The sequence below is a fragment of the Macrotis lagotis genome, chromosome 3, assembly GCF_037893015.1.
Source record: "Macrotis lagotis isolate mMagLag1 chromosome 3, bilby.v1.9.chrom.fasta, whole genome shotgun sequence".
NCBI classification, from domain to species: domain Eukaryota; kingdom Metazoa; phylum Chordata; class Mammalia; order Peramelemorphia; family Peramelidae; genus Macrotis; species Macrotis lagotis.
Window position 1 is genome coordinate 52,476,094 of NC_133660.1, and position 9,097 is coordinate 52,485,190.

The window sequence follows — 9,097 nt, forward strand, 5'->3', positions numbered from 1 at the left end:
GTCTTATTGGACTTGACCTTTCACAATCTGTAATCCAGACAAATTGACATTTCCTCTGCTCTTTATCATTTTTCTATGCCTTTGCAGAAACCAGCATTCGTGCCTAAAAGGTACTCTTTCCTCATTTCCATTGGTGTGTATATTTATGTATGTATGTGTGTATATATGTGTATGTATGGATGCACACAGAGTAATTAAGTGCAATATATACAATTTAAATATATTCAAAGTAGTTAATATACTTTCTGAGGAAGGATCAGGAGAGATTTTATATATAAAAGTGGACCTTGAAGTGTGTCATGAAGGAAGAGAGGAATTTTGGAGTGAAAGTGAGGAGGGAATGTATTTCAGGTATTGAGGATGACTACTGCCAAGGCATAGAAATGGTAAGGAATTTTTAAAAATGTCAATATGACTAAATCATAGATTTGGGGTCAGGTTATAAAAGGCTCTAAGCAGAGGTGTTTATATGTTATTCTAGACTTCTTGAGGCAATAGGAAGCTATTAGACTTGATTAAGTAAGGGAGAGACACATGATCAGATCTGTGCTTAAGGAAATCATGTTGGTAACAATTATGTAGGATAAACTGGAGAGGAGAGGTAAGGAGATCAATTAGAAAACAATTGTAATAATTCAGGGGAGAAGTGATTAGGTAAAGTGCGCTGAAGAGAAAGGTTTGCATTTGAGAGCCTTTGTAAAGTAGAAACAGAAAGATGTGCCAACCAAAGTGAGAAAGAGTGAGGAGCTAAGGATAATGCTGTTATAAACTTGGGAGACTAGGAAGATGGTGGTATCTTTTTTTAAATTTTTTTAAGTTAATGGTCTTTTATTGGAAAAAAAAGGCTAGCATTTACAACTTGGAATGGACATAAATTGTAATATCTTGAACAGCCATGTTGATAGTTGTGCTGAAGTCTACAGCCTACTCTGCCAGCTCCAAGTCATGGTACAGAAGGTTTTCAAAATAGAGAGTCCAAAGATGCTCCCTTGGTGAAGTTTTCTTTTCAAAAATTTTGTGTGAACGGTAACAGCCTGACATCCGTTTCACTATAGTGCAATGCAGACAATGCTAAACCAATAGAAACACAGACATGCCATCCAGAGTTTCAGATCATCATTAGGGTTTGGAGCACACAAGTACAGAAGAACCACCATTAGGGCTACATCTTGAAATTCTGCATCCTTCCACCATTTTGCTGCATACCATCCTGAGGTAAACCAATTTTACTTTATTGTATTTACTTTTTTTAAAAAAGTAAACCAGCTATGACAATTTATACTAACAAATTGAACTAAATAACCCACATGGGTACATTTTTACTTTTTTTTTTGTTTTTCTTTTTTTTTTTAATACAAATGTCTGACTGTGCTCAATTGTCAAGCTGCATGCATGAAAAACTGGCCAGCCCAAACAGTGTAATAATCATTAGCAAATGGAATTTTAAGGAGTTCACTAAGTGCTTCCTTATCATTTAAGGTAGTAGTACAAGTACTTATATTGTAAAACTGATGTGTAACTTGATCTTTTGGGGACAGGACCACCAACCAATACATGCAGATTTTTTTTTTGTGGACAGAAGGTACTTTGACATTCAGTTTTGCTATACAGAAACAGAATGAATAAATGAACTTTTTTTTTTTTGCAAGAGGTAAGTAAAAGATTCAATTTGATTCATCTAGAAGGGGGGAAAAAGGTGAGAGGAGGTCTTCATTTTGCAGTCATCATCTGTACGAATTCTTCATAGTCGACTTGTCCATCTCCATCAATATCTACTTCTCTGATCATTTCATCTACTTCCTCATCTGTTAGTTTTTCTCCTAAGTTTGTCATTACATGACGTAGTTCCGCTGCACTGATGTAACCATTGCCATCCTTGTCAAAGACTCGAATTTCTTCTTCACTGTCTGTATCTTTCATTTTTCTAGCCATCATGGTCAAAAATTCAGGAAAGTCAATAGTGCCATTAACCATCAGCATCCACCTCATTGATCATATCCTGTAATTCTGCTTCTGTTGGATTTTGACCCAACGACCTCATGGCAGTTCCAAGTTCTTTTGTCCTGATGGTGCCATCGCCGTCTCTGTCAAATAGGGAGAAGGCTTCCTTGAATTCAGCAATCTGCTCCTCAGGCAGCTGATAAGCCATGGTGCGCAAGAGGGGCGAGGAGGGAGCCCGCGAGGTGGGGGCGCCGCTCGGGAGGCGACTCAGCTGCCCTGCGCTCGGACCACCGTCCGCTTCGCGGCTCCGGCCTCCGGGGCTGCCGGCGCGGTCGCTGCTCGGGCCGCTCCGCCTGCCGCCGCCGCCCGAGTGCCGGAGCCGCCGCCGCCGCCGCTGCCGCCGGAGGTCATGACGGTGGTATCCTTGAAAGAAATAGGGAAGTTTGAAATAGGAGAGAAAGATAATGAGTTTTTAGGTGGCGTGTTAAATAGGAAAAATCCTCAGGAAATCCACTTTGAAAACTAGAGGCTATTGGCGACATAAAACTGAAACTGGAGACAGGAAACCAGATTTATAGTCTGTGAGTCATGTGCATAGAAATGGTAGTTAAATTCATGGGAACCTGATGAGGTTACCAAGAGAGCGAATATATGGGGAAGAGAGAAGAGGATCTAGTATAGAACTTTGGGGGACATCTACAGTTTGGGTAATGAACCAGCAAAGGAAAGTGAGAAGTTGTGACTGATCAGATAGGAGAGATCGGGTCACAAGTCCAGAGAGCAGAAAGTATCTAAGAGAGGATAATCAGCCATGTCAGAGACAATGCATGGGCTGAGAAGGGTAAAGAATACTAAAAGACCATTAGATTTGATATTTAAGAGACTATTAGTAACTTTGGAGAGAACACTTTCAAGTAGCGATGAAGTCAGAACCCAGTGCAAAAGGGTGCAAGAAGGTGGGGAGTGAAGGAGAAGAGATTAGGAAGAATTTAAACAAATTTTAGAAGAGGTTTGGCTAAGAAGTGTGGAGAAGATAGATAGCCTGATAGCCTGACAGTATGATAGGATCTAGTGAAATTGTTTTTAAGACTAGGGAAACTTGTAAGTATCCCTGAGGGAAAATATAGTTTTGCTTGTAAACCCTATTTTTAAAATATTTTATTTATTTATTTTTCCAACTACATGCAATGGGAGTTTTCAACAATATTTTTTTTTGCAAGATTTTGAGTTTTATATTTTTCTCCCTCCCCCTCCCCTGAAAGAAAGCAATATAATATAGATTATGTATAACCATACTAAACATAGATCCATATTAGTCTTGTTGTGAATGAAGAATCAAATCAAAATGGGAAAAAACATTAGAGAGGGGAAAAAGGCATAATACATAAGACAACTTTTAAAAATTGGTTTGTATTTAAACTCCACTCTGGATATGGAAGGTATTTTCCACCACAAATCTTTTAGAATTGTCTTTGATTATTGTACTGCTGAAATGAACAAGCTCATCATAGTTGATCATCATCTAATGTTGCTGTTAGTGTATTAAATGTTCTTCTCATTTCTGCTTTCTTCATTCACCATCAGATCATGCAAGTCTTTCTGGGCTATTCTGAAGTCCCAAACCTCATGATTTCTTATAGAACAATAGTGTTACATCACATTCATTCACCATAATTTGTTCAGTCATTCCCCAATTGATGAATTTCAATTTCTAATTTTTTGCCATTATGAAAAGTTTCTAAAAACATTTTTGTACATGTGGAGTTTTTTAAAATCCTTTTTTGTGATCTCTTTTGGAATATAGAACCAGTAGAGGCATTGCTAGATCAAAGGACATGCTCAGTTTTACTGCCCTTTGAGAGTTATTCCAAATTACGCTCCAGAAAGGTTGAATCAGTTCACAATACCACCAACAATGAATGTATCTCAGTTTTCCCACATCCCTACCAACACTGAGCATTTTCCTTTTTAGTCATATTAATCAAGCTGATAGATTTGTGAAAGGGTATCCTACTTTTTAACGAAAATATAAGTTTGGATAAGAATTCCCAGAGTTTAAAAACTACTTATAAAAGGGAAACAGCTAAATTAGTAATAATAATAATAATAATGATAATAATGATAATAATAATAATGAAGGTTTATGGATTATCTTTCTTTCAAGATAATAGGACTCAAGCTCCTATTCTGGCATGTTCTTGTCAATGTTAGCCAATGATTTGTGTCCTAATTCCATTTAAACAATTACCATTAATTAACCTTTACAAAGGGATAAATCTACTATACAGACCTAACAAAAACAGAAGTCATAAAGCATTGGGACTCCCCAATACTTTCCCCTCCAACACCTGGAGTTTGTTATTATTGTTATTCATCCTTCTTTGTCAAAGAGAACCAAAGACAACATGAGGGTGATGTCTTGATTTGCAAGTGAATTGGATTTAAGTAATCACCAGAGGTTGAACTCTCCTCTTGTCCCTTTGGTTCCTAGGGAGAGTAGGTTCAAATTTAATTTAGCATTTAGTAGTATTTGCCCTACCAAATCGCCTCTTGTCTGCCTATACTGGTTCATATTGTTTTGTACTTCATTCCTTTTAATTTGAGTTGACCACAAAGTCTATCATGGATTTGGGGAATCTGGGAATCCCAGAATTTAGTGATTCACATTCTAACCTTTTGGTTAGACCTCACATGGTTAATTTTCTCTACTACTCCTTCATCTAAAACCAAGGAAGAACATACACAAAAAAGTAGGGATAGAAACTTGTAGGCACAGTCAAATGGCAGCCCAAGGGTTCTAAGCACTTTCCTTCTCTTGAGGTTTACAGTTTTTCTGTATCATTGTAATAAATTCAGGCAAGAAAGAACAAGAGTGCTTTTGTATATGTGCCAGTTTGAACTCAGTAGTCACTTCATGTCATTGGTAATCCAGAACCAGTTTCCTAATTCTTCCAAATTGGGGCAGCTAGGTGGCACAGTGGATAGAGCACTGGCCCTGGAGTCAGGAGAATCTGAGTTCAAATCAGGCCTCGGACAATTAATACTTACCTAGCTGTGTGATCCTGGGCAAGTCACTTAACTCCATTGCCTTGCAAAAACAAAAAAACAACAAAACAAAAAGAATTCTTCTACATGCTCCAAAGTCCACATGGGGGTTGTATCTGCCAAACATGCCACATATGTTCCTAAAGACAGGGTCTGTTACACATAATAGGAAAAATAAGTAGCACCAAAAATATTTTGTATGTGATCACTGATCAGTGAATAGAAATTGGGAGAGGAAGAATTTTTTTTAAATTTCCTTAAGAGACAGAGGCATTCTTCTTTTTTAGTTCGAACTGAAGTTCATTGAGGAGACTGAGAAGGAGCTCCTTTGGTAAACTTGTAAGAAAGAAAGTATATCATAATTATCTTTGAGACTCAATATACTACAAATACACAGTACTCTTGGGGCAATTGCAGCCTCTATAAAGAAAAAAGTCTTACTTTGGATGAGGGTTGGGAATATTGGGAATTGGAGCTTCTAAAATTGGGTCTCACTGTAGACTTTTATCCTAATACTGGTATTAATAGTAGAAGGATTTCTAATACAAAACAGTTCTCTATTAGATACAGTTAAACTATGCTCATATTATTGTTTCCTAGAACCAAATATTGCCATCAAACATTTACAAAAGCCTATTTATTATTGAAAAGATGCTATTCCTTTGTTGCATGTATGTGTGTGTGTGTGCATGCTCTATAGACCTCAGGACCCTTTTATTCAGGCTCTATGACTTTTATGATCTACCCATGGGAACTTATGATCTTACATTTGGAGACCCTACTTAAGTCATAGTCATACTTTTCTGATTAACTTAAAAGCTAACAACTGTCAAATTATTTCTTAAAGAGACAAGTGATTTATGAAATCTTGTGATTCACTGAAATTCTTCCAAGAAAAACTACTGGAAGCTCATTTCAAGCTTTCAAAAATTAGTAAAGTAAAATTTAAAGCCAAGACAAACAGAGGAGGCAGATGAACCAATTGATTGTCTGGGAAAGACCAAAACAAAGTCAAAACAAGAGATTTATATTAAGGTCTTTGGCAAAGTCCAGCATTCAGACTGTAAGGATCCTAAAAGGATGACAGCCTTTGAATGCAATTGCTTGTACTCCAGGCTGCTTGGAGACAAGAGAGCTTTAAATCTGCCTCTGGGAAAGCTGGCCCTCCTCTATCAAACTCACATCAGTTAAAGAACTCTTACCATTGCCACCCCCATTAGCCTCCCATGGAAATTAGTGGGCAGTGAACTTGCCTACTGCCACCAGTCAGACTGCTCCCAGTACCATCCTACCACCATGGAGTTTACAAAATGGAAGACAGGAGTCATTTCAGTTATATGTGTACAGTCAGTTCATGTAATGGTTAGAGAGAAGATTGAAGAGGTGAGGGGATGAGAATATCTTGTATTCAATTAAAACAGTTCTAGTGCCTCATTATAACATAGATGTGGTCCTAGAGTTTATTTTATTAAAATATTTTCTGTTAAGATATAATACAAGCTGTTTTATGCACTGTGAATATGAAAAATGGGAGAGGACAACACTAAAGACATTAACTCTGTCTATCATCATTTCTTAGAGTAGAATGATAAAAGAAAGTTACCATGAGGAGACAGAAAGAGCCCAGAAATCACCTTCCCAAGCAAACATTTAATCTCTTTTCTAAGTAAAGAGGCAGGGAAGCCAGAGGCAACACTAGATCACAATAAAATCTCATTAGAGCAGGCCTAATCTCCAGGCCTACATTTGCCTTCTCACTTCCAGAATCTTTATCTTCCCTTAAGGCTCAATTCAGAAGTATCAGTGTAACCTTTCCTGAGTCTTCCCAGGTGAAAATGTCCTCTCATCCTTAAATATTTCTAGAGTTCTTTGACTGGCTGTCTTCTTTGTTTCTATCACTTTCTACATGTCATATCCCCAAGTAGAATCAAGGTAATGAACTGTGCCATTTAAAAAATTTTTGCATTCTTAGTACCTAGTATAGTATAGAGTCTAGGAATTTATTATTGCTTAATGAGTGAATGAATAAATAGAAAAAATGAAATATCTTAAATATCATTGCTTCATAAAATAGCAAAAATCAATTAAAAGGAACTTTCCTGTGAGATTTAGCTAGATTGGAAAATCTCAAAAGCATAGATAAAAGTGGAAAGACCATCTCATATAAATACCAGTTGGAATAAACACATTATTCTACAACCTGAGTAACTTAGTGGAGTAAGTGGCAACTGACTTAGGCAACAGAATATGAAATCAGGAAGTGTGACTAGACCTGACCAAATATATAAAGAAATAATCTATGCTATAAACTGACTATTTTTAAAGATATGGTGGAATTAGTTTTCAAGATATTTGAAGGAGGGGAGTCAAATAAGCAATGAAGTATCTTGTCTTTCTACTGTCACATAGCTGGTATATACCAGCACTTGTATATTGAACTCAGGTCTTCTGACTAAAAACCAGTTATTTAAAATATTTCTTTTCTCTATGGAGAAATAAAATTGTTCTGCTTTCTGTTCCCCAACTCAACACTCTCTCTCCTCTCCCTATACCTAGAATGGATTCCTTTACCTTCTCTCCCTCTTAACATTTCTTAGTTTACTCATTCAGACTACATGCTAAAGAATCAAAGGTATTTTGGAGTCAGCCTTGAACCAGCTATAGAGAGTCAATTATTAAATTTTTGCTGTGAGCATCTATGCCTCAGAAATCAGCAAACATATCAAGGAGTGGTTGACTTTATTGTCTTCTTGATTGACTAGATTTAAGTGAAAGAGAAAATATCGATAAAGCAGGTTAAACCCAAGAATATATTGAGTACATTTTTTTCCCTCGAATATGTTCAGTTTGTGGAATATAACTTTCTTGCAGATACATACTATTTTCCAATTTAAGCTTTGAATCCCTCATCAAGTAAGTAATGTGAATGAAACAGAGCCTAAAAAAGTTTGACATCATGTCTATAGGGGTTCTAGTGCCTCATTATAACATAGACGTGGTCCTAGAGTTTATTTTATTAAAATATTTTTCTGTTAAGATATAATACAAGCTGTTTTATGCACTTTGAAAGGCTTTGTTCCTATCCCCTCATGTCATTCATAGGCTGGGGTTACAAATCTAATTGATACATTGGATCCTATACATTTCCCCACACTGCTTATTATACTAATGAGCAAGAATAGCTAGATCTCCTTGAGCATGCGCAAACGAGAAGGTCACAACTAAGTTAACAGGTGGGGCAGTTTTTGATCAAATGGAGGCTAAATTTTTTATCTTAACTCAATACAAGCCCATAGGAAACAATATAGGCAGAACTTAGTCTTTGTTATGTAAACTATGAATCCTCCTTTCACATTCTTGTGGAACCCAAATACTCACATTTTCCTTTTTCTTTTATAATAAGAATTTGGGGTTTGGATGTTTTTCATTGTTATACTTCAGTCATTTCAGTCATGTCCCCATTTAGATTTTTGTTGGCAAAGTTATTGGAGTGACTTGCTACTGTTCATTTCACAGATGAGGAAACTGAGACAAAAAGTTAAATGACTTACCCAGGGTCACATAGCTAGAAAAATTTTTTTTTGTTTTTAGGTTTTTGCAAGGCAAATGGGGTTAAGTGGCTTGCCCAAGGCCACACAGCTAGGTAATTATTAAGTGTCTGAGGCTGGATTTGAACTCAGGTACTCCTGATTCCAGGGCCAGTGTTCTATCCACTGTACCACCTAGCCACCCTGCTAGTAAGTTTTTGAAGCCAGATTTGAACCCATGAAGATGCCTTTCTGATTCCAAGCACAGTGTCCCATCCTCTATGCCACCTAATGCTTTTAAACTATACTTATTAGAGGACATACCTTGGCAGAACTGACAAGGCTGTCATGTTTTCTTTTACAGACTGGGCACCATGTTGAATATTGGTTATCTTAGGATAGCTTAACTAGATCCAGAGAGGTCCATCACAAGCAGTTCCTTTTGCTATTTTTCTTTGTTGTCTCTTCTTGGAATCTCTTGCTTCCTTAGAAGCCCAGCTAGAGTACCTTGTCCTTGAGACCCTTCCTATTCCCCATTGTCATTATTCAGAGCTCTCCTCTTTTCCCAGTTTCCTCATATCTGT

General features: G+C 37.0%; 1 pseudogene; it reads right to left on the reverse strand.

The window, feature by feature from the left end:
* Positions 1-947: 947 nt before the first annotated feature.
* LOC141516083 (calmodulin-like) lies at positions 948-2,184 on the reverse strand (annotated as a pseudogene).
* Between the last annotated feature and the right edge of the window lie 6,913 nt (positions 2,185-9,097).